This window comes from Canis lupus, chromosome 1 (genome assembly GCF_011100685.1).
Source record: "Canis lupus familiaris isolate Mischka breed German Shepherd chromosome 1, alternate assembly UU_Cfam_GSD_1.0, whole genome shotgun sequence".
Lineage (NCBI taxonomy): Eukaryota > Metazoa > Chordata > Mammalia > Carnivora > Canidae > Canis > Canis lupus.
In genome coordinates, this window is record NC_049222.1 from 116,226,937 (window position 1) to 116,253,382 (window position 26,446).

The following is a 26,446-nucleotide window of genomic DNA, read 5'->3' on the forward strand; positions in this document are numbered from 1 at the left end:
GGTCATATGGTATTTCTCTTTTTAATTTTTTGAAGAACCTCCACACCATTTTCCATAGTGGCCAAACCAATTTACATTCCCACCAACAATGTACAAGGGCTCCTCCTTTTCCTCCACATTCTCACCAACACTTGATATTTCTTGTCTTTTTGATAAATTTTAAATAATTTATTTATTATATTAAAAAATATTTTATTGGGACACCTGGGTGGCTCAGCGCCTGAGCATCTGCCTTTGGCTCAGGGCGTGATTCCAGTTCTGGGATCAAGTCCCACATCAGGCTTCCTGTGAGGAGCCTGCTTCTCCCTCTGCCTATGTCTCTGCCTCTCTGTGTCTTTCATGAATGTCTCTGTGAAGAGACACGGAGAGGCAGAGACATAGGCAGAGGGAGAAGCAGGCTCTCTGTGGGGAGCCCATGTGGGACTCAATCTCAGGACCCCGGGATCATGACCTGAGGCAAAGTCAGATGCTCAACCACTAAGCCACCAGGTGCCCCAAAGATGTATTTATTTATTTTAGAGAAAGAGAGATAAAGAGAGAAAGCATGCAGGAGCAGAGGGGAGCAGCAGAAGGAGAGGGAGTATCTCAGGCAGACTCCCCACTGTGCATAGAGGCTGTCATGGGGCTCTGATTAAAGTCAGATTCTTTTTGGTGTTAAACTTTTTTTCACCCAGGAAAACCATGTCTTGTTCTTTTATTTTAACTGCTCCATAATGGGATCCCTGGGTGGCTCAGCGGTTTGGCGCCTGCCTTCGGCCCAGGGCGTGATCCTGGAGACCCGGGATCAAGTCCCATGTCAGGCTTCCTGCATGGAGCCTGCTTCTCCCTCTGCCTGTGTCTCTGCCTCTCTCTCTGTGTCTCTCATGAATAAATAAATAAAATCTTAAAAAAAAAAACTGCTCCATAATATTCCATCTTTATTTGCTCATTACCTGAGTGACAGATAGTAGATTGCCTCTTAACCCACCACCAAACACCACTCCTTCAACAACACAACAAAGAAGACTCTGATTAAAATTCTTATATATCTCTCTTATGGAAATGTAAAAATTTCTCTCGGTTATTTACCTGGGAATGGGATTGCTCTCTCATAGGGTTCACTTGTACTTAATTTGACTACGAATTGTCAGGTTACCCTCCAGAAGGGTTGTATGTTCCTGCTAGTAGTGTAAATGAGTTCCTTTTATCCACACTATTACTAACATCTGGCCTTATCTAGCTTTCTAACTTTTCACAATCAGGCCGGTATAATTGGTATCTTGTTTAAATTTTATTTATCTGACTACTGAAAAGTTTGAATATTGTTTGTTTAACTTGTTAACTGGTTTCTCATCATGCAAATTGACTTTTCATATCTTATATTTTTTATTTTTATTTTTTTTAAAGATTTTATTTATTTATTCATGAGATACACAGAGAGAGGGAGAGAGAGGCAGACACACAGGCAGAGGGAGAAGCAGGCTCCACCCAGGGAGCCTGATGTGGGACTCGATCCCGGGACTCCAGGATCATGCCCTGGGCCGAAGGGAGGTGCTAACCACTGAGCCACTCAGGGATTCCCCCGTATATCTTTTTTTTTTTTTTTTTTTTTTAAGATTTTATTTATTTATTCATGAGAGACATGGGGCGGGGGGTGGGGGCGGGCAGAAACATAGGCAGAGGGAGACGCAGGCTCCATGCAGGAAGCCCGATATGGTACTTGATCCCAGGACTCCAGGATCATGCCCCCAGCCAAAGGCAGGCACCAAACCACTGAGCCACTTAGGGATCCCCCGTATATCTTATATTTTTTAACTGGGATATTTATCTTTTTCTTTTTGGTTTGCATGACTTAGTTGTATATTTCTACTTGATAGTCTAGGTGATAGTTATATTAGTATTAGATGTTACAAATATCTTCTCTCAGCCTGTCATTTTTTTTCTGGTAATTTTAGGGTCCTTTGCTTAATAAACATTAATTTTGGTGTAGTAAAAGCCATTGATTTCTTTATTACTTATTTTTTAGCCTTCTTGGGTCTGTTTTAAGGTCTCCCCAATTTATTTATTAATTTGTTATTATCATTTTTAAAGACTTTATTTATATGAGAGAGAGAACATAGGAGGAGGAGGGGCAGAGGGAGAAGCAGACTCCCCACTAAGCAGGGAGTCTGACGTGAGGATGAGCCAAAGGTAGACGCTTAACTGACTGAGCCACACAGGTGCCCTTCCTGATACTATTTTCTAAAAGTTTATTATTTCCTCACTACTAAAGAGTGTGTATATATTTATTCCATTCCATTGGTCTATGTTAAAGTATTGGTTCTCAACCTCTGTAGTTCCTCAGGTGAAATTCAAAACTGGCCCCCATATACACAGGGCAAGGAGGGACTGAAGAAAGAGGCAGACCACTCCAGATTGGGTAGGTGGCGGTTTCAGTAAGCAAGCGAACTTACATTTGAGGCTTGTCTTGTACACCATCCAGATGGTCTCAGAAACACATTATTCTCTCACTTGTCCTTGAAGTGGTTTCTAATATGGGAAGAGTGGTGGAACATACATTACAAGGGCAGGGAGGAGGTAAGGAGCCTTCAGTTATCTGGGTCCACTCATGGGTCAGCTGGCAGTCACACTGTCTCCATTGATTGTGCATGTGGTAGATCTCCATTTCTTGTCTCCATCCCCTCCAGAGACAGACTAACACCACATGCTCAGAACTCCCACTCTCAATCACACCTATCCTAAGTTATCTAAAGCCCCTAAACATGTCCTACCATGCATGACATTTAAAGGTATGTTGAGAAACTGGAACTAGTGTATTGAATGAAGAACATGTAGATTATGACCTGATGAATGAAGGGGCATAAGCTACCCACATGAGATCAGTAGGTAGTTCTCTAGGCACCCAAGTTCCTCCTTTGGGGAAATGAGACCCATGGGGTCATTTGATTGAAGGTATAGTTTCAGTACCCCCATATAAAGGTTTATTATCAAGTCACAAGGTTTATTATCAGTCACAAGGTTTATTATCACTTATGGATCCCAGAAGTGAAGGAGTGAAATTCAGCCAGGGGGAAGGGCAGTCCTCTACTTCAGGTTACAAGCAAACAGGAGATCATGAACAGAGTAGCAAGCACTTATTACTTAAAAGGTGGCTTGGGGTGGAGGTCCCTGACTTTTCACAGGCTTATCTCGAAGTGGCTATATAAAAAAGTGCCACAGAAAAGTCAAGTGGGGACTTCTGTTTGGCTTCCTAATCTCAAATCCTTATCTAAATATTTGGACTCTGGATGTGAGCAGGATTATCATAGTGTAAAATGCATAGGCAACACTGCAGAAAAACAAAGGTGTTTTCCTCAAAGGTTTTCTTATTACACAAAGTCCTAGAGACTGCCTCCTAGAAGCCAAGAGAAAAGGCCACAACTTTTTTGGGGCAAGGTTAAATTCTTTACCACACAGTCTGTCTGATCTTGTGCCCGCACAATGTCCTTTTCATTACTTCAGCTTTGTAGTTTGTTTTTAATCTGGTAAGGCAAGTCACTTTTTTAAAAAAGATTTTTAAAATTTATTTATTCATGAAAGACACACAGAGAGAAAGGCAGAGACATAGGCAGAGGGAGAAGCAGGCTCCAGGCAGGGAGCCCAGTGTGGGACTCGTTCCTGAGACCGTGGACCATGCCCTGAGCCAACTGCTGAGCCACCAGGCGTCCTGGCAAGTCACTTCCTGATATTCTTTTCCACAGCTGACTTAACTTTTCATGGATTTTATTCTTCTAAATAGATTTTAGAATAAGATTTTAAGATAGATCAAAAAATTCCATTGGAATCTTATTGAATTTTCGTATTAATTTGGAGAGAATTGGTATCTTTATTTTGTTAAGTCATCTCATCCAAGAACATAGAATATCTTTATTATTATATTTATTCAAAATTTCTCCTTTAACAGTTAAAAAGCTTTCCCATAGAAGTTTGTGTGTTCTGTTAGTTCCTAGATACTGATTGCTCATGTAGAGAAATGCTATTGTTTCTAATAAATAATCGTGAATCTAGCAAACTAGCTAAATTCTCTTGTCAAATAGTTTGCATGTTGACTTAGTTGGATTTTCTAGGTAGATGATCTTAATTTCTTCAAACATTGACAGTTTTCTCCCTTCTTTCTAGTCCTTCCACACCTTACTGTCTTAGAGCATTGTTCAGGAATTCTAGTAATGTCGCAGTACTAGCAGTAGTGGTCATTCTTGTGCTGTATTTATGTTTAAAAGGACTGGCTCCAAAGTTTCTTCATTACGAACTACAATTTGCCATGGGATTTTGGTGTGTAAGTTGCATTTTTTTTTTTTTTTAAAGATTTATTTATTTATTCATGATAGACATAGAGAGAGAGACAGAGGCAGAGACACAGGAGGAGGGAGAAGCAGGCTCCATGCACCGGGAGCCTGACGTGGGATTCGATCCCGGGTCTCCAGGATCGCGCCCTGGGCCAAAGGCAGGCGCCAAACCGCTGCGCCACCCAGGGATCCCTGTAAGTTGCATTTAAGTATCAAAGATCTCTTTTAGCTATAATTTGTTAGAGGTTGTTTTGTTTTCATTTTCAGTGACTAGTTTTTGAATGAAATCAATTCAGTGTTCACCTATTGAGATAATTACATTTTTACCCTTTTACCCCACTAATGTGGGGGAATTATTGGGGTTGACTTTTGATATGCTGAACCATTCTTACAATCCTAGAACAAAATTTACCTGAATGGGAAATAGGCTTTGATTATTGTTTAAATTCCTTTAAAGGTTATTGATACATTCTAGTGTTCTATTTCCTCTTCTGCATAGCTTGTTTTTTTTTAATGGGTAATACATTAAATATTACAATAAATATGGTAATTTACCTTGAGAAAGACCTGAAGTTTTCTTGTGGGTGTGGGCATCTATGCTTCCAGTGGCCAGCCATTTCAGCTTTCACTCCTGCCATTGCTTGTGCAAGAAATAAATCAAAGAGAGAATAACAGTAAGAGAAAAGACAGAAAGGCCACAGAGGGAAATAGATTGAGAGTAAAGAAGGGGAAATGAAAGGGAGGTATGAGGCTAAAGGCCAGGAGGACCATCTTGGGAGTTATTGTGAAGTGGTGGGAGGATAGTTATCTGAAATTGGACAGAAAAGTTTAACACGTGAATGGGTGTGGCTCATTGTTCTTATGAGGTGTGTGTCTATATGTGGTTATTAGTTTCCTACATAGCTTGATTCAGCTGAGTGGATTTTTTTGCATTCACTTAGTGTTTCTCAAATGAAATTACACTTAAGCAAATCAAAATCCTGGGATCCCTGGGTGGCGCAGCGGTTTGGCGCCTGCCTTTGGCCCAGGGCGCGATCCTGGAGATCCGGGATCGAATCCCACGTCGGGCTCCCGGTGCATGGAGCCTGCTTCTCCCTCTGCCTGTGTCTCTGCCTCTCTCTCTCACTGTGTGCCTATCATGAATAAATAAAAAAAAAAAAAAAAAAAAAATTAAAAAAAAAAAAAAAAAAAAAAAAAAAAAAAAAAAACAAAAAAAAAAAAACAAAATCCATATTATGTTCAAGTTATTTCTAATGTATAATCATGTTAATTCATACTCACCTTTAAAAGCGAGGTAGGGGCACCTTGGTGGCTCGGTTGAACGTCTGCCTTTGGCTCAGGTCATGATCACCAGGGTCCTGGAATGAAGCCCTGCATTGGGCTCCCTGATCAGCAGGGAGTCTGCTTCCCCCTCTCCTCGCTATTTGTACTCTCTCTCTCTCTCTCAGATCATCAATCTTAAAAAAATAATAAAAGCAAGGATTATTACAGAACTGACTATATTTGAAATATTTGCCCATTTTTTCTCCTTACTTGTTCTCCTTATCCATGAGTTAATTCCTACTGTTACTTTATGTGATTTCAGGAGGAAGACATGGTTAATTTATTATGCTTAACCAGAAATTCTAAAATCACTGTTCTTAAAATCCTAGTTTTGTATCTTGCTAGCTGAGGTGTGGAATTAACATCCATTGATCTTTGGTTATTTGTAAAAGGAAGGCAGTAACTCTTAATCTAATTATATACTTTTGAGATTAAAATGTACATATCTGATGTAGAATACTAGGAGGAACTGAAAAGTTGTTACAGATGCTATTTTTATTTTTTAAGAAGATTTTACTCATTTATTTGAGAGAGAGTGAGAGTGCCCAAACGGGAGGAGAGGCAGTAGGAGAAGCTGACTCCCTCTGAGCAGGGAGTCATCTCAGGACTCTGGGATCATGACCTGAGCTGAAGGCAGACACTTAACCGACCGAGCCACCCAGGACCCCCACAGATGCTATTTTTATAATTGTCAATTTCTTTATGGAAAATGTAGAACTTATAGCCATTCAGTAAGAATTATGTTTTTTATAGTTTTGAAATATCTTTATTGTAGTATAATTAACAAATATTAAACTACACATATTTAAAGTTGTACAAGTTGATATATCTTGACATATATATACACATGTGAAACTATCATCACAATCAAGATTGCTAACATGAGGCACCTGGGTACCTTGGTTAAGTGTCAGACTCTTGGTTTTGCCTCAGGTCATGATCTCAGGGTCATGAGATCAAGCCCTACATCAGGCTCTGTGCTAGGCAGGGAGTCTGCTTGAGACTCTCTCTTCCTCCCTCTTCCCCTCCCCCCTTTCTTGCACTCATGCACTCTCTCTCAAATCTTTTTTTTTAAAAAGGATTGCTAACATATCTGTCATCCCCCAAAGTTTTCTCATGCTCCTTTGTAATCCTGTACCTCCTCCCAGATCCTCACTCTCTCCCTATAGATTAGTTTGCATTTCCTAAAGTTTTCTATAAATGGACTCATAATATATACTCTCCTTTTATCTGGCTTCTTTTACTAAGCATGATTATTCTGAGATCCATCCATGTGGCAATAATCCATTCTTTTTTATTGATGAATAGAATTCCACTGTGTGGATACTACAGTTTATCCATTTACCTATTTTTTTTTTTTTTTTTTTTATGATAGGCACACAGTGAGAGAGAGAGAGAGGCAGAGACACAGGCAGAGGGAGAAGCAGGCTCCATGCACCGGGAGCCTGACGTGGGATTCGATCCTGGGTCTCCAGGATCGCGCCCTGGGCCAAAGGCAGGCGCCAAACCGCTGCGCCACCCAGGGATCCCTCCATTTACCTATTGATGCAATTTTTTTTTTTTCTGAGAACCTGACTATTATAAATATAGCTGTTTTGCACATTTGTAGAGGTCTTGGTATGGACATCTGCTTTCATTTCTCTTGGTAAAGATTTAGGATAGAATGCTTCAGTCATGATAGTTATATGTTTAAAAATATTTTGCAAAATTTTCTAAACTGTTTTCCAAGGTGGTCAATATCATTTTATATTCCCAAAAGTAGTGCATGAGAGAACCAGTTCCTCCGTGTCCTTACTAACATATGGTATGGTCATTCTTTTTAATTGTACATTATAGTAGGTATATAGTGTATCTCATGTGGTTCTAATTTGCACTTCCCTAATAGCTGATGATATTATGATGTTGAGCATCTTTTTATGCTTATTTGACATCTGTATATATTCTTTGATAAAATATCTGCTCAAATATTTTGCTTTTTTGTGTTTACATTAAATTTATAGTTGACATGTAATGTTAGCTTAGAGTGTACAATATAGTGATTCAGCAACTCTGTTATGCTATGAGTGTACCATCTGTCACCACAGAACGCTATTACAATACCATTGACTGTACCTTTTGCTGTACTGTCCTGATGCTGTACCTTTTATTCCTGTGACTGATTCATTCCACAGTTGGAAGCCTGTATCTCCTACTCCCCTTCAATTACTTTGCCCCTCCTTCCTTCCCCCTCCCCTCTGGCAATCATCATTTCGTTCTTTGTTATTTAATCTATCCATTGATGTAAGTGGAGTATTAAAGTCTCCTATTATTCTAGTACTACCAATATAGATCCCTTTACGTCTGTTAATCTTTGCTTTATATATTTAGTGTTCCAATGTTGGATTTTTTGTTGGATTGATCCTTTTACTATTACGCTTTGTTTTAAAGTCTATTTTATCTGATATAATTATTACTACCTTAGTTTTCGTTTTGCCTCCATTTGCATGGTAGATGTTTTTCCATCCCTTTACTTTTAGTGTGGATGTTTCTTTATGTCTGAAGTGATTCTCTTATAGATAGCATATAGATGGGTCTTTTTTTTCCTTTTTTTTTTAAGATTTTATTTATTCATGATAGAGAGAGAGACAGAGACACAGGCAGAGGGAGAAGCAGGCTCCATGCAGGGAGCCTGACGCGGGAATTGATCCCAGGTCTCCAGGATCACACCCTGGGTCAAAGCAGGCGCTAAACCGCTGAGCCACACAGGGATCCTTTTTTTTTTTTTCCTTTTAATGCATTCTGCCACCCTGTGTCTTTTGAGTGGAACATTTAGGCCGTCTACATTTACAGTAATTATTGAGAAGTATGTGCTTATTGCTGTTTTGTTGATTGTTTTCTTGTGTTTGTAGTTCTGTGTTCCTTTCTTTTTTCTCTCTTTCTTTGTGATTAATGAGTTTCTGTAGTATTATGTTTGGCTTTCTTTTTGTTTGTTTTTGTATCACAAGTTTTTGAGTTTGTAGTTATCACAAGATTCATATATAACGGGGATCCCTGGGTGGCTCAGTGGTTTGGTGCCTGCCTTTGGCCCAGGGTGCGATCCTGGAATCCCAGGATCGAATCCCACGTCGGGCTCCCGGCATGGAGCCTGCTTCTCCCTCTGCCTGTGTCTCTGCCTTTCTCTCTCTCTCTCTCTCTATCATAAGTAAATAAATCTTAAAAAAAACATTAAAAAAAGATTCACATATAACATTCATGGCAGCGTATGCTAAGTTGATGGTCATTTTTTTTTTAAGATTTTATTTATTTATTCATGAGAGACACAGGGAGGGGTGGGCAGAGACACAGGCAGAGGGAGATGCAGGCTCCATGCAGGGAGCCTGATGTGGGACTCGATCCCGGGTCTCCCGGATCACACCCTGGACTGAAGGCAGCGCTAAACCGCTGAGCCACCTGGGCTACCCAGTTGAGGGTCATTTAATGTTGAACACATTCTTTAAAATCAACATTTTAAAATTATTTATTTATTTAAAAGATTTTATTTATTCATGAGAGAGAGAGAGAGAGACAGACAGACAGACAGGCAGAGGGAGAAGCAGGCTCCACGCAGGGAGCCCGACATGGGACTCGATCCCAGGTCTCCAGGATCAGGCCCTGGGCTGGGAAGGTGGCACTAAACCGCTGAGCCACTGGGCTGCCCTCAATATTTTTTTTTTTAAGATTTTATTTATTTATTCATGAGAGAGAGAGAGACAAAGACACAGGCAGAGGGAGAAGCAGGCTCCATGCAGGGAGCCCGATGTGGGACTCAATCCCGGGTCTCCAGGACCACGCCCTGGGCTGAAGGCGGCGCTAAACTGCTGAGCCACTGGGCTGCCCAACATTTTTTTTTAAATCAACATTTTTTATTTCCTCCTCCAGGTTTTATGTATATGCTGTCATATTTTATACTTTTTGTTCATAATTTTCTTATCTATAATTATGTCCATTTCTTTTCCCCTTAAAAAAAGTCCCTTTAAGCAGACCTGGGTAGCTCAGTCAGTTAAGCATCTGCCTTCAGCTCAGGTCATGATCCCAATGTCCTGAGATTGAGTCCCACGTCAGGCTCCCTGCTTTGTGGGGAGCTTACTTCTTCCTCTCCCTCTGTCTGCCACTTCCCCTGCTTGTGCTCTCTCTGTGATAAACTCCTTTAATGTCTTATCTGTCTGGTAAACTATCTCTCCTTCAAAAATGAATGATAATCTTCCTGGGTAGGAGTTATTAGTTGTAGGTTTTTTCCTTTTAGCACTTTGAATATATCACACCATTCAATTCTTGTCTGCAAAGTTCCTACTGAAAAATCAGCTGATGCCCTTAGAAGGTTTCCCTTCTTACATAATGTTTTGCTTTAAACTTTTGACTATTATGGTGTGGACTTCCTTGGTTGGGTTCATCTTATTTGGAACTCTGTGCTTCACAAACCCGGTTATAAATTTCTTTTCCTAGGTTAGGGAAGTTTTCAGCTATATTTCTTCAAATACGTTTTCTGCCTCTTTCTCTCTTCTAGGACTACTATAATGTGATTTTTTTTTTATTTGACGTTGTTCAAGAGATCTCTTAACCTACCCTCATTTTTAAAAATTCTTTTTTCTTTTTGCTGTTCAGCTTTGGTGATTCTCATTATCCTGTCTTCCAGATTGCCGATCCATTTTTATGCATCCTCTCTCTAATCTACTGTTGATTCCCTTTAGTGTATTTTTCATTTTAGTTACTGTATTCTTCAACTGTGATTGGTTCTTTTTTGTTTTCTCTTTTTTGAATGTAATTTAAAAAAAAAAGACTTTATTTTTTAAAAAAGATTTTATCCATTCACGAAACACACAGAGGCAGAGACATAGGCAGAAGGAGAAGCAGGCTCCTTGTGGAGAGACCAACGTGGGACCTGATCCCGGGACCACGCCCTGAGCCAAAAGCAGACCCTCAACTGCTGAGAGACCTTGGCGTCCCAAAAGATTTCATTTATGAGAGAGAAAGCACAAGCAGGGGAGGGGGCAGAGGGAGAGCAGCTGAGCAAGGAGTCTGATGCAGGTCTTGATCCCAGGACCCTGGGACCTATGACCCCAGCCAAAGGCATAGCCTTAACCAACTGAGCCACCAAGGCATCCCTTTTTCGAAAGTCTCATTAAGTTCTTCTATTCTTCTCTCCAGCCCAGTGAACATCTTCACAATCATTACTTTAAATTCTGTCAGGCATATTGCTCATCTCTGATTCATTTAGTTCTTTTTCTAAGGTTTTATCATATTGTTTCTTTTGGAATTCCTCTGGCTCTACTCTGCTTGACTGTGTGCTTGTTTCTACGAATTAGGCAGCATAGCCACTTCTCAACTTGAAGGAATGGTCTCATGTATGGTCATTCCCTGTGTAGACTTTGTGTCTGTCTGTCTGGAGCTGTGGCTTGCATGGGCTGGGGGTTGTGAGGTACTCTGTGCTGGGACTGCCCAGCAGGATGGCTGGGGTTGAAAGTGGACACACACTGGGGTGGCCCCGAGGCATTGTATGTAGAGGGTTCCCTGGCAGGAATGCTGATGCTGATATAAGTGCCAGGTGAGGTTCCTGGGACTCTACACACAGAGGGCACCTTGCTAGGATAGCAGAAGCTTAAGTGGGCACAGTCCAATGCAGTCCCTGGGTTCTCTGTGAAGAGGGCACCCTGGCAGAACAGCAAAAACTGACATGGATGTAGACTGCAGTGGTCTTGGGATCTATATGCAGAGGACACCTTGGCAGGACAACTGGACCTAAGTGAGTATAACCTTCGTGTGTTTGTTCTGTGTAGATGGTCCCCTTGCAGGGCAGATGGAGTGGAGATGGGCATTGATCAGCTGGTGTGGTCTCTGGGCTCTCCATTCAAAGTGTATCATGGACACACAGGACAGCTGAAGCTGAAATGGATGCCAGCTGGGGTGTCCCAGGGTTCTCTACACTGAGGATGACCTAGAGAAACAGGTAAAGGAGGTGGGTGACAGCTGGAGTGTTCCTGGGTGCTCAGTGGAGTGTGTGCCCTGGGAAGTGATGGAACTTAGGCTGGTATGGGCAGGGCTGTCGTAGTGCTCTCCATGCAGGAGGTGCTTTGGCAGTGTGGCAGGGCTGAAGCAGGCATTCATGGGGAGTTCCTGGAGTACTCTGTGTTGAGGTGCCCTAGCAAGCCATCTAAAGCTGAAGTGGTGTGGACCTAGAATGTTCCAAGGTGCTTTGTGCCTGTGGATGGGAGATGTAGTGAGCAATAGATGGGAGATGTAGTGAGCACTGACCAGGAGTATCCTAGTGTGCACTGCCCTGTGCCTACCTTGGTGGGACAGTTGGAGCTGGTGTGGGCTAGGGGCCTGGCGCTTTCTGAAGTGGCAGACCAGTTAGGGGACCTGGATCCGATCCTGCTCACAATGCATGTAAAGGATTCTCACCAGCTCCCTCAACTTGGAGAGAGTTCTAGCAGGTTTTCCAGCATTCGGCAGAGTTCTAGGGCTGGCTCTTTCATGTTAGTTGCTATTTTAAATTGTGGCTTTCTTTCTGTGCCCCTGGGTGTCTGGGGCAGGTGTAGGCTAGGAATATGGCCTCTCTGAGGCGACAGGCCAGCTATGGGATCTGGACCCTGCTTCAGTCTGCACTCTCAAGGTTGGTGGGGTAGTATAAATCATGGTGCTTACCAGCCCCACCAACCTGGGGAGAGTTCCAGTAAGAATTCCACCAAATGGTGGAGTTCTAGGGTTGGATTTTTTTTTTTTTTAAAGATTTATTCGTTTATTTTAGAGAGAGACCAAGTGTGTCTGTGAGCTGTGGCGGGGGGGGGGGGGGGGGGGTAGTGGCAGAGGAGAGAATATCAAGCAGACTCCCTGCCAAGTATGGAGCCCAACAAGGGGCAAATCTCATGACCCTGAGATCATAATCTGAGCCAAAATCAAGAGGTGGCTGCTCAACCCACTGTACCACCCAGGCATCCCTAGGGTTGGATCTTTCATATAGTAGTTAGTTGCTCTTTTAAGCCATGCCTTTTTACCTGTGCCCCAGGGCAGATGAATCTGTTTCTGGTCCCTTTGTACTATCCTTTCCCACTGCAATTTACTTCATTGAGGGTTCTCTCCATTACCATGTCTCAGTCTTTCTTGCTCTTCTGTTGTTCTTTTTTTTTTTTTTTTTTTTTTTGTTCTGTCTTTTGTTTTGCAGAAGCTGTTAAGTCATCCCTCAGTTCTTCAGGCGGAACTGATGTATAAATAGGTATAAATCTGTCTTGTTTGTGGTGGAAGTGAGTTCAGTGTCTTCCAACATCACAATCTTGCACTGGACTTTCATAAATTAGATATACTTAAGTACCTATTGACAGTGGTAGATGGTATATTCCTAAGCAGGAATATTTGGAGCATCCCAAGACAATAAAATATAAACATATATTTTATTATATAAAATATAATTAATTGCTGAATTAATCATATAGACTATGACAAATATGAATTTTATTGAGTCTTAAGGATAAAACATTGTATAGTAAAGGGCATATACTGTGGCACCAACTGGATATGAAATTTATTCCTAAGCTACGCCATTTTCTCCATGTGCTTGGAAAAAATTGTATCTCTAAGCCTCAGTTTCCTTTTCTGTAAAATAGGGTTGCTGTGAGAATTAAATTGGAAAAAGACCTTAGCTTAACCATACCCAAAAATTGGTAGCAAGTATTATTAAAGATAGGATGTACAGTATTGGGGTGAAGGGTGTGAGTAGGGATTCCTGGTGAAAAGTGAATTAGATAATCTTTAGAGTAAAATAATTTGACTAATTTAAAAGATTACTTAAGTTATATTTCATAATATAGTTATGTGTATTCCAGATGACATGCAGCCTCAGGTGCCTCATTTGGAACATTCTCAGACTCACTGACCTACAAGGTGGTAGCCAATGTTCTCTCCCCTGAGACTTTGACACATGCTTGCTCATAGGGTACCTGGAATGTGATGATGGAGATTTAGCCATAGAAGGGGCTCAAGTATTCTGACTTCCTAGAGGCCATCATTATTCTTCCTTTCCCCCTCACATGCCAAGGAGCATTGCTGAGGTAGCATTTTTTTCCCTTTTTTTCACTGACTTCCCTGCATCTCTGTCTTTAATGCAGGGCTTTTCCTCCCACTAGTACAAGTATAGGTCATTCCCAAATCTTGCCCTTTCTATGCAGGAGATAGGAAATGTTACGGTTAGGTCTTCTTTCATTTGTTGCTCTGGAAGTGACTCTCTTGGAATCACAAGATATCTATGATACATTAAAAATAAGCCAGGAGTCATTTGACATTTTTCTTATTGTGAAGAGATATCTAATTCGTTGCCTCTTGAATCTGGGATGTTCTTAATGGTTTCCTTGACCAATAAAATATGGCAGAAGTATTGTTCTGTGAGTTCTGAAGCTAGGTTATAAGAGGTATGTAGCTTCCGCTTAGTTGTCTTGGGATGCTCCATATTGGAACCCAACCACCATATTATAAAAAAATAAAAATAAAAAAACAAAGCCACCCTGGGGTCACACACAGGTGTTGTTGTCAAATAGCTGAGGTAATCGACTACTGGCATCAACTGCCATCCATATAAGTGAGTAATAGATCCCAAATTTCATAAAAAATATGAAACTACATATCCAAGAAGCTCATACTCCAAGGAAGATAATCCCAGAAGTCCACACTGGGAAACAATATAATAAAATTATTGAAAGACAAAGAGAATATCTTGAAAGCGGCAAGAGAACAGTGACTTTTCAATAAAATTAACAGCTGATTTCTCATGAGAAATGTGGGCTATAAGGCAATAGGATGACAAATTAAAGTGCTCAGTGGGAGAAAGCCCTTCCAACCAAGTGTCTACTGGCAAAACTACCCTTAGAAAATGAAGGAAAAATTAAATTTCCAGATAAGCAAAGGGTAAGAGAATTTGTCTTTACTAGACCTTCCCTGAAAGAAATGATAAAGGGATTTCTAAAGGCTGAAATAAAAGGATATGAGACAGTAACTCAAAGCCATACAAAGAAATAAAGATTATCAACAAAGGTAACTACATAGCTGTATATTTGAAAGCAATATTATTGTATTTCTGATTTATCTTTTTGTTTTCTACATGATTAAGAAGACAAATGCATAAAATAATAATTATAAATCTATGCCAGTGGGCACATGATGTATAAAGATGTGATTTGCAAAGTTACAGCAAAAATTTGGGACAAAGTTGGATAGGAGCAGAAGTAATGTGTTATTGAGCTAATCTGGTATCAATTCAAAGTTGGATTGACATAAAGTTAGAATGTTAAGTGTAATCCTCATAGTAACCTCTAAGAAAATAAAGAATCTATTAAAAAGAAATAAAGGGGAATAAAAATGGCACACTAGAAAAAGAAGGTATTAGGAGAGTTGGGGGACAAAAATCATAGAACATATGGAAAATAGTAAAACAGCAGAATGAGTTGTGCATTATCAGTAATCATTTTAAATTTAATTGCACTAAACTTATGAATTAAAAAAACAGGAATCAAAATGGATCCTTTAAAGTTTAAAGAAAAAACAACAATGTAACTATATACTGCACACAAGATACTCATTTTAGACCCAAAGACATGAGTAGATACAAAGTTAAATTATGGAAAAAGGTATTCCATGCAAATAACAGCCAAAAGAGATCTGGGGTAGCTATATTAAATGGGTTTTAGGTTTAAATTGTTACAAGAGACAAAGTTATATAATTATGAAAGGGTCAATTCATCAAGAAGATAAAGATATATGAACCAGACACTCAAAATACATGAAGTAAACATGGACAGAATTAAAGGGAGAAGTAGTTCCACAACAATAGTTGAAGACTTAAATACCTCACTTTAAGTAATGGATAAAACATATAGATCAATAAGTGAGTAACTTGAGGACCTGAACAACATTAAAACCCAAATAGCCCTGATATATTTAGACACTCCACCCAACAGATACACATTCTTCTTGAGTGCACATGAAGATTCTCCAGCATAGCTAAAGCAATTGAGACTACAAAGTATCTTCTCTGACCACTAGAATGAATCTCAGCATCAGTAATAGAAGGAAAACTAAATTTCACAAATATGTCGGAATTAAACAACACACTCTTAACTGGTTAGTCAAAGAAACCACTGTGTTTATTAGAAAATACTTTGAGATGAAGTATAATAAAAACACAATATACCAAAATTTATGAGGCAATGAAAGCAAAGCTCAGAAGGAAATTTCCAGCAGTAAATGCCTACTTAAAAAAGCAAAATCTCAATCTAACTTTACATCTTCATGAATTAGAAAATGAGAAGCAAACTAAACCCACAGCTGAAGGAAGGAAGAAAATGGATTATAACAGAAATAAACAATATACAGAATTAAAAAGTAGAGAATCAGTGGAACCAAAGTTGGTTCTTTGAAATGATCAACAAAACTGACAAACTTTAGATAAACTGTTTAAGAAAAAAAGACCATACAAATAATTAAAATCGGATGTGAAAGTGAGAACATTACCATCCTTACAAAAACTTAAAAGGACGTTAGTTGAATAATAAACAATTGTACATCAACAAATAATGTAGATTAAATGTATACAACTCTACATACACAGAAATTACCAAAATTGACTAAAAAAACCCAGAAAATCCAAAGTGACCTATAACAAAAGAGTGAATCAGTAGCTCAAGACCTCCAAAAGTCAAGAACTAAATGGCATCCTCAATGAATTTAAACATTTAAGGAAAATTTAACAGCAGTCCTGCTTAACTCTTCCAAAAGAAGAGGGATTGCTTTCTAACATTCTGTGAGGCCAGCATTATCCTGATACCAAAGTCAGACAAAAATACTACTAGAAATGAAAACTACAGGGCAGCCCTAGTGGCACAGCAGTTTAGTGCCGCCTAAAGCCCGAGGTGTCCTGGAGACCCGGGATCAAATCCCACGTCGGGCTCCCTGCATGGAGCCTGCTTCTCCCTCTGCCTGTGTCTCTGCCTCTCTCTCTCTCTGAATAAATAAATAAATAAATAAATAAATAAATAAATAAATAAATCTTTAAAAAAAGAAAGAAATGAAAACTACAGATGAATATCTCTCATGGCCATAGATACAAAAATCTGAACAAAATTAGCAAATCATGTCCAATAACACATTAAAGGGATTATATGGCATGATCAAGTGGGATTTATGCCTGGAATGCAAGGTGGTTCAACATATGAAAATAAATCTACATAACACATTACATTAATAGAACACTGGGGGGAAAAACCTCACATCATCCTCTAAATTGATGTAGAAGAAACAGTTGAAAAAAAGGCAACACCTTTTCAGGATAACTGCTCAGTAGACTATGAATAGAAGGGAATTTCCTTAACATATATGCATTTATGAAAAAGTCACAGCTAACATCATCCCCAATAGTAAATGACTGAAATCTTTCTCCCTAACATCAGGATCAAAACAAGAATGTCAGCTTTTACCACTCATACTCAATTTGGTATTGAAAGTCATAGCCAGAAAAAATTAGTCAAGAAAAATAAATAAAAAGCATCCCATTTGGAAAGGATGAGGGAAAACTATTTGTAGATGACATGATTCTAAATATAGAAAAGCCTAAGATATCCACACAAGAAAACTACTAGAGTTAATAAATTGAGCAAAATTGTAGCGTACAGGATTAGCACATAAAAATAAATGGTGGGGGATCCCTGGGTGGCTCAGCGGTTTAGTGCCTGCCTTTGGCCCAGGGCATGATCCTGGGGTCCCAGGATCTAGTCCCGCATCAGGCTCCCTGCATGGAGCCTGCTTCTCCCTCTGCCTGTGTCTCTGCCTCTCTCTCTCTCTCTCTCTGTCTCTAATGAATAAATAAATTTTAAAAATCTTAAAAAAAATTGTGCTGAGACCACTGGCTAAGTACATGTACAAGAATTAAAGTGGACCCTTAACTGACTCCATATACAAAAATCAACTTGAAATTAATCAATGACTCAAATTTAAGAGCTAAAAGTAGGATGGTTCAAGATGGCAGCATGGGAAGATCCTGACCTTATTTCTTCCAATGAACACAACAAATTTAATGACTACACATGGAAATAACTCATTCTGAGTTAGGAACTTGATAAGCTGAGATGGGGAGAATAAACACAAATATAGTCCTGCTAAGGGAGAAAAAATACATCCCAAGTGTGGTGTTCCATGGTTTGGAGGTATCTCAAAGGTACAGAACTTTTATCTGAGGAACAAGAGATTCAGGAGATAAGCCCCCAAACACCTTGTTTTGAAAACCAATATGAATATGTCCAGGAAAACTATAGAAAATGTAGAGGAAGGAAAACTTGCTCCTAAATAAGAGCTTACACAGATTCACTTGGCCTGGAAACCAGTAGAAAAACACCTGCTTGCCAGCATGCAGACTGAGGGCCAGCCTACCTACCAGCACATATGCAGTAACGCCCCATCAGAACAAGATGGTGCACACAGCCCACACACTAGATACCCCTGGAGCACTTGGCACTAGTGACCAGAGAGGATTGCACTTTAGGGCCCCACAGGGCATCTCTGTGGAAGGCCATTCCTTCAAGTCTGGGAGATGTAGCTGAACTATCTGTTAAATAGAAACAAAGAGGCAAAGTGAGGAGATAGAAAAATATGTTTCTTTTTTTTTTTTTTTGTTTGTTTTTTTTTTTTTTGAAAAATATGTTTCAAATGAAAGAATAAGAGAAAACCTCATAAAAATAGCTGAATGAAATGGAGATAAACAGTCAATTTAATGAGTTCAAAGTACTAGTCATAAAGATGGTTTTTGTACATGGGAGAAGAATTGGTGAGAACACAGTGAGGACTTCAAGAGATAGAAAATATAAGGAAGTACCAATCAGAGTTAAAGAATACAATAAAAAAAAATGAAAATAGAAGGAATAAACAGTAGATGATACAGGATAGATCAGCAATCTGGAAGACAGGATAGAGGAAATCATGCGAACTGAACAGCAAAGAGAAAAAAATAATTTTTTAAATTGAGGATTATTTAAGGAACCTGTAGGAAAGTATCAAATATAGCATTATATGGTCCCAGGAGACGAGAGAGAAAGGGCAGAAACCATATTTGAAGAAATAATAGCTGAAAACTAACCTGGCAAATGAAACAGATATCTGAGTCCAGGAAGCATAAAAAGTTTCAAACAAGATGAATGCAAAGAGATCCACACCAGGACACATAATTAAAATGTCAAAAATGGAAGATAAAGAGAATCTTAAAAACAGCAAGAGAACAGCAGCTCATTATGTATAGGAGTAGATTATCAACTTTTTTTCAGGCCAGAGGAATAGTACAATGTATTTGAAGTGCTGAAAGGAAAAAAAGTACAACCAACTATACACTATATAGCAAGTTTATCATTCAAAGCTGAAGAGGAGGGTTCTGGTCCAAGAGGTGAGGTAAGACCTTGACCTCCCCCTCCTCCATAGAACACCCCAAATTACACTTTTTATAGAGCAGTTCCAACTAAAGAAGAACTGAGGGCTGACTGAACAGCTTCTACACAACAAAATATAGAATGGCAAAACAGAAGAGCAAGAGAGATGGAGACATGGTAATGTATGGAACCCCTACCCCTACTGCTGTGATTTGCAGTGGGGAGGGATAGTACTGAGGGAGTGGGAACAGATTCGTCTGTCATTAGGCGCAGGGAAAAAAAAAAACAGATTTAAGAGAGCAACTAGTTTATAAAAGAGCTGTCCCAGAACTCTGTCAAATGGCAGAAAAAGCTGTCAGAACAATTGTGGGGTACAGGGTCAGAGGCACTGGAGGGTGTCATGGTTTACACTCCTTCCTCCACCTTGAAAGTGCAGATAGGAGCTGAGTCTGGATACCATAGCTGGCCTGCAACTTCAGGCCAGGTCCCTTAGCTCACACTAGCCCTGGATGCATTGTGTTACATAAAAAAAAACCCACACAGTTTGAAAGAGCAACTAGTATATAAAAGAGCCCTAGAACTCTACCAAATGCTGGTGGTGGTGGTGGAACTGCTGGAAAACTCTAAAGGTGGGAGGGACTTGGGGACTTGGTTTATACTTCTCCTCCAGCTTAATTTCATAAACAGGAGTAGAGCCTGTGCACCCTAACCGGCATACTGCTTCAGTGAACACTGAGAATCCCTAGCCCACAACAGCCCTGGGTGCACTGAGGCACAGATAAAAAAAAAAAATCTCTGGTTTGAAAGAATAAGCAGCATAGAACAGAGCCACCTCTAGAACTCCACCAAATAAGAAGGGAGCTGCTGGAACAGACATGGTCTGTGCTCCCCCTCCACACTGAAAGCACAGACCAGTCAATGCTCCAGGTATATTAACCAGCCTGTACCCTAATGCCTCAGTAAGCCATAGGCTCCTGGCCCACAACAGTCCAAGTCATCCCACCAAGGCAGCCACAGGGTAGTGCACACCAGGATACCCCTGGTTAGCTTGCACTGAAGCCCCCGCCTTGCACTGGATGATGTAGATGGCCTAAATGTTCCACTCAAAAGATATATGGTGATGGAATGCATTTAAAAAAAGACCCATCTATATACTATTTGCAAGAGACTCACTTCAGACATAAACACACAGGCTAAAATTAGTAAAGGAATGGAAAAACATACCATGTAAATAGAAGTGAAACAAAAACTGGGGTAATAATACTTATATCAGAAAAAATAGACTTTAAAACAAAGCATAATGATAAAGGGATCAATCCAACAAAAAACTGGAGCACTAAATATATAAAGCAAATATTAACAGACACGGAGTGAGACATTGATGGTATATCATTCCATCCAAAAAGAACAGAGTACACAATGTTTTTCAACTGCACATGAAACATGCTCCTTGAGAGATTACATGTTAGTTCACAAACAACACTATAGGAACTCAGCAGTCACAAAGAGAACAAGAGAGGAAGGAAAGAGTAGAGAAGAACTACAAAAACAAGAAAAAATTAAGAAAATGGCAATAAGCACATATCTATCAATAATTACTTTAAATGTGAATGGCCTAAGTACTCCACTCAAAAGACATAGGATGGCAGAATGGATTAAAATAAAACAAGTACTACTTATGTAATGCTTACAAGATGCTCAGCTCAGATCTTAAAGACACCTCCCAATTGAAAATGAAGGGATGGAAAAACATTTACCATGTGAACAGAAATTTAAAAATCCATAATATGATACTAATATCAGACAAAATAAACTTTAAAACAAAGACTGTAACAAAAGGAAGGTCATGACATAATGATAAAGGGATGAGTCCAATAAGAGGATATAAGAATTGTAAATATGTATACATCTAACATTTGAGCACTTAAGTACATAAAGCAAATATTAATGGACATAAAGAGAGAAATTGCTGGTAATTCAATAATAGGAGGGGACTTTAACACCTCTTCCACTTACATCAATGAATAGGTCATCCATGAAGAAAATTAATCACAATATCAGTGTCTGACACATTCCACCCAAAAAAAAACAATACATATTCTTTTCAAGTGCATATGGAACATTCTCCAGAGTACATCTGCATGTTAGGCCAAAACACAAGTATCAAGAAATTTAAGAATATTGAAATCATGCATACATCTTTTCTGATCACAATGTTATGAACTAGAAATCACAAGAAAAAACAAAACTGGAAAAAACTTGAATGCATGGAGGCTAAACAACATGCCATTTAACAACCAACTGGCCAAGGAAGAAATTTTAAAAATACATGAAAACAAGTAAAAATGAAAACATAATGATTCAAAATCTTTGGGATACAGTGAATGCAGTTTGGAGATATACAGGGATACAGGCCTACTTCAAGAAACAAGAAAAATCTCAAATAAGGAATCTAATCTAACACCTAAAGGAACAAGAAAAAGAATAAGCAAAGCCCAAGCGAGTAGAGGGGAGGGAATAAATAAAGATAGAACAGAAATAAAGGATGTAGAAACTAAAAAGAAAGAAAAATCAATTAAACCAAGAGCTGGTTCTTTTTTTTTTTTTTTTTTTTTTTTATTTTTTTTTTTTTTTAAAGGTCTTTTTTTTTTTTTTTTAATTTTTATTTATTTATGATAGTAAGAGCTGGTTCTTTGAAATGAAACAAAATTGATAAACTTTAGCCAGACTCATCAAGACAAAAAGAGAAAGTACCCAAATAAATATCCCAAAGAAACCAAAACCAAACAAATCCCAAACCAAGAGTCAAGATCTCTGATGAACATAGATGCAAAAATCCTCAATGAAATATTAGTAAACCACATTCAACAATACATTAAAAGGATCATTCCCCATGAAGTGGGAGTTATTCCAGGGATGCAAGGATGGTTCACTGTTTGCCAGTTAATCAATGTGATACACCATATCAACAAAATGAAGGATGAAAATCATATGATCATCTCAATAGATGCAGAAAATATATTTGGCAAAATTGAACATGCATGATAAAAATGCTCAACAAAGTAGGTTTATAGGGAACATACCACAACATGGTGAAGGCCATATATGAAAAATCCACAGCTAACATCATATGCAATGGTGAAAATAGAGCTTTCCTTCTAGGATTAGGTACAAGACAAGGATGTCCACTCTCACCACTTTTATTCTACATAGTACTGGAACTCAAAGCAATGAAAGAAGAGTAAGAAATAAAAGGCATACATTTTGGAAAGAATTTAAGGTATTACTACTTGCAGATGATGTGATAGTGTACATGAAAACCCTAAGGATGCTCCCACACACACACAACTACTAGAATAAATGAATTCAGTGAAGTTTAATACAAAGTTTTTTTTTTAATACAAAGTTTAATACCTGGAAATTGGTTGTGTGTCTATATGGTCATAACAAAATAGCAGAATGAAAAATTAGGACAATAATCTTGTCTACGATTGTACCAAAAAGGGACACCTGGGTGACTCAGTGGTTGAGTGTCTGCCTTTGGCTCAGGTCGTGGTCCTGGGGTCGAGTCCTGCATTGGGCTCACCACGGGGAGCCTGCTTCTCACTCTGCCTATGTCTCTGCCTCTCTCTGTGTGTGTCTCATGAATAAATGAATAAAATCTTTTAAAAAACCATGGTTGTACCAAAAAGAATAAAATACCTAGGAATAAACTTAACCAGGGAGGTCAAAGACCTATACTCTGAAAACTCTAAAACATTGATAAAATAAATTGAAAATGACACAAACAAACAGAAAACTATTCTATGCTCAAGGGTTGGAAGAATATTGTTACAAAGCAAACTACAGATTCAATGTCATCCCTATAAAAATACCAACAGCATTTTTCACAGATCTAGGACAAATGCTAAAATTTGGATGGAACCACAAAAGACAGAATAGTCAAAGCAATCTTGAAAAGGAAGAACAAAGCTGAAGATATTACAATCCTAGATTTCAAGATATACTACAAAGCTATAATAATCAAACAGCATGAAACTGGCATAGAAATTGATCACTGGAACAAAGAGCCCAGAAATAAACTGACACTTAAATGGCCAACTAATCTATGATGAAGGAGGCAAGAATTTACAATGGGGGAAAAGATAGTCTCTTCAATAAATGATGCTGGTAAAACTGGACAACTATCGCAAAAGAATGTACCCAGACCACTTTCTAAAACCATAAACAAAAATAAACTCAAAATGGGTTAAGGACCTAAATGTAAGACTGTGAACCACAAAAATTCTAGAAAAGTATATAGGCAGTAATTTCTCTGATATTGGGTACATACAAATTCTCTAGATATATCTGTTAAGGCAAGGGAAACAAAAAGCAAAATAAACATTTGGGAGTTCACTAAATAAAAGTTTTGAACAGCAAAGGAAATCATTAACAAGAGAAAAGGCAACATAATGAATTGGAGAAAGTATTTGCAAATGATATATCTGATAAGGGGTTTATACCCAAAACATAAAAAAACTGACAAAACTCAACAACCTAATAAAAGTGTAATCTGATGAAAAAATGGGCAAATTATCTGAAAGATATTTTTTCAAAAGAATACACAGATGGCCAACAGACACATGAGAAGATGCTCATCATCACTAATTATCAAAACTCAAACCCACAATAAGCTATCATCTTACACCTGTCAGGATGGCTAAAATAAAAAAGACAAAAAATAACAAGTATTGGTAAAGATGTGGGAAAAAATGAACCCTCATGCACTGCTGGTGGGAATGGAAATTAGTACAGCCACTGTGGAAAACAATATCAGGGTTCCTTGAAAAATTAAAAATTTTTGATCCAATGTTTCCACTATTGGTATTTACTGAAAGAAAACAAAAACACTAATTTGAAAAGATATATTCATCCTTATGTTTATGGCAGCACATTATTTAGAACAGCTAAAATATGGAAGCAAGTGTTTATCAATAGATAGATAAGGAAGATATGGTACAATGCAATAATACAGTGGAATGTTATGTGGTCACAAAAGATTAGATCTTGCCACTTGCAACAACACGGATGGACCTAAAAGGTATTATGATGTGAAATAAATCAATGAACTAACATAAATATCATATGATTTCTCACATGTGGAATCTAAAAAACAAAAAGAAACAAAAATGGAATCATACCTATAAATAGAGAACAAGGTGTTGGGTTGCCAGAGGGGAGATGGGTAAAGTGGGTGAAGGGGAGTGGTGGAAGATACAGGGTTTCACTTATGGAATGAATAAATCATGGGATTAAAAAGCATAGTATAGGCAATCTAGTCAGTGATCATGTAATACCATTGTATGGTGCCAAATGGTAGCTCTGTTTGTGGTGAGCATAGCATAACATAGAGAAGTTGAATCACTATGTTGTACACCTAAACACAATGTAACATTGTGTGTCAACTATAGTTAATAAGAAAAGTATAAAAGCAATTGTAGAGGCAGTAATGAGTTTCCCAGATATGTAAAAGCTAAAGGAATGTCTGCCACTGAATGAGCTTCATAAAAAATATTAAAGGGACTTTTTAATCAGGAAAGGCCATAACTGGATATAAGAAAATATATGAAAAAGAAAATCTCATTGTCAAAGGTGATCATATAGGTGAACCATCCATTTATAAAGCTGCTATTGAAGTTAAAAGACAAAAGTGGTAATATGGATCATATCTACAGTAATTATTTAAGGGACACACATGTCAAATATGACCAAAAAAACCCTATTACATGGGAGGTGGGGGGCAGTGGTGAAAAAAATGTGCTTTTAGAAGGTGTTTGAACTTAAGGGATCACCAAGCTAAAACAGATTCAAATATACAAAGATTGCTATATATGAACCTCATGGTAATCACAAACCAAAAATATATGCTAGATCTACAAAAATAGAAAGGAATCCAAACATGACACTAAAAAAGTCATTAAATCACAGGGGAAAGAGGGAGAAGAAATAATCTACTATAACAATAAAAAGCAAAATGGCAATAAATACATATATAACTACTTTAAATGTAAATAGAATAAATGCTCCAATCAAAAGATAGCATGGCTGAATGGATTAAAAATTAAGAACCTATAGCCTACAAGAGACTCATTCCAGATCTAAAGATACAGAATAAGGCAGAATGGATGGGAAAAGATTCTATGCAAATGGAAACAAATAATATGGGATAGCAATACTTATCTAACAAAATAATTTTTAAAACCAAGGTGTAACAAGAGACAAATGCATTACATAACAAATGGGTCAATACAACAAGATATAATACTTGTGTATATTTGTGTTCAACATTGTAGTACCTAAATATATAAAGCTAGTATTAACAGACACAATGGAAGAAATTGACAGTCATACAATAATAGTAGGGGTCTTTCCTTGTATCAGTGGGTAGGTCATCCATACAGAAAATTAATAAAAAAAGCTTTGGCCTTAAACACATTAGAACAGATGTATTTAACAGAGATATACAGAACATTCCATTCCAGAATACACATTCTTCTCAAGTAGATGTGGAATTTTCTCCAGGTTAAATCATGTGTTAGGGCAGAAAACAAGTCTCAATAAATTTAAAGGACTGAAGTCCTATCAAGCATCTTTACTAACCACAATGTATGAAACTAGGAATCAGGTGTAAGAAGAAAGCTATAAAAACACAAATATGTCTCCACAAAACAACATGCTACCAACCAACGGGTCAATGAAGAAATCAAAGAGGAAATTAAAATCTTGAATCAAATAAAAATGAACACAATATTCAAAATCTATAGGATGCAGCAAAAATTGTTCTGAGAAGTTTATACCAATACAGTCTCATGTCAAGAAACAAAAATAAAAGCTTCCAAACTCATTCTGAGGCTAGCATTACACTGATACCTAAACCAGACATACACAAAAGAAGGGGAGGGAGGAATGGGGCGGGGGAGGAAGGAAGAAAAGAAGATGATAGATGATAGATAGATAGATAGATAGATAGATAGATAGATAGATAGAAGCAGTTATCCCTAATGAAATGAATGCTAAAATCTTCAACAAAATGCTGGCAAACTGAACTTAAAAGTCAGTTAAAAGTCTTACACTGGGGCACCTGGGTGGCTCAGTGGCTGAGCAGCTGCCTTTGGCTCAGCTCGTGATCCCGGGGTCCTGAATCGAGTCCTGCATCAGGCTGCCCACAGGGAGCCTGCTTCTCCCTCTGCCTATGTCTCTGCCACTGTCTCTCTCATTAATAAAATCTTAAAAAAAAAAGATGCTCAAGATCACTTAACCATCAGGGAAATGCAAATAAAAACCACAATGTGATATTACCTCCTATCTATCAGAATGGATTTTATAAAAACATATGTTCATGAGGATGTGGAGAAAGGGGAGGCCTAG

At 38.4% G+C, this 26,446-nt stretch overlaps 1 protein-coding gene and 1 long non-coding RNA gene across 2 annotated transcripts in view; one reads left to right on the forward strand and one right to left on the reverse strand.

The window, feature by feature from the left end:
* The window catches only part of ZNF570 (zinc finger protein 570), a 132,122-nt gene that overhangs the window by 15,925 nt on the left and 89,751 nt on the right, over positions 1-26,446 (forward strand). The gene's annotated exons all lie outside the window — the stretch shown is intronic.
* Positions 2,463-5,724, reverse strand: LOC111090546. Its single transcript, XR_005354717.1, has 3 exons — positions 5,586-5,724; positions 4,860-4,944; positions 2,463-2,508 (listed from the first exon to the last, which is right to left on the reverse strand). It is a non-coding gene; the product is annotated as an uncharacterized LOC111090546 (long non-coding RNA).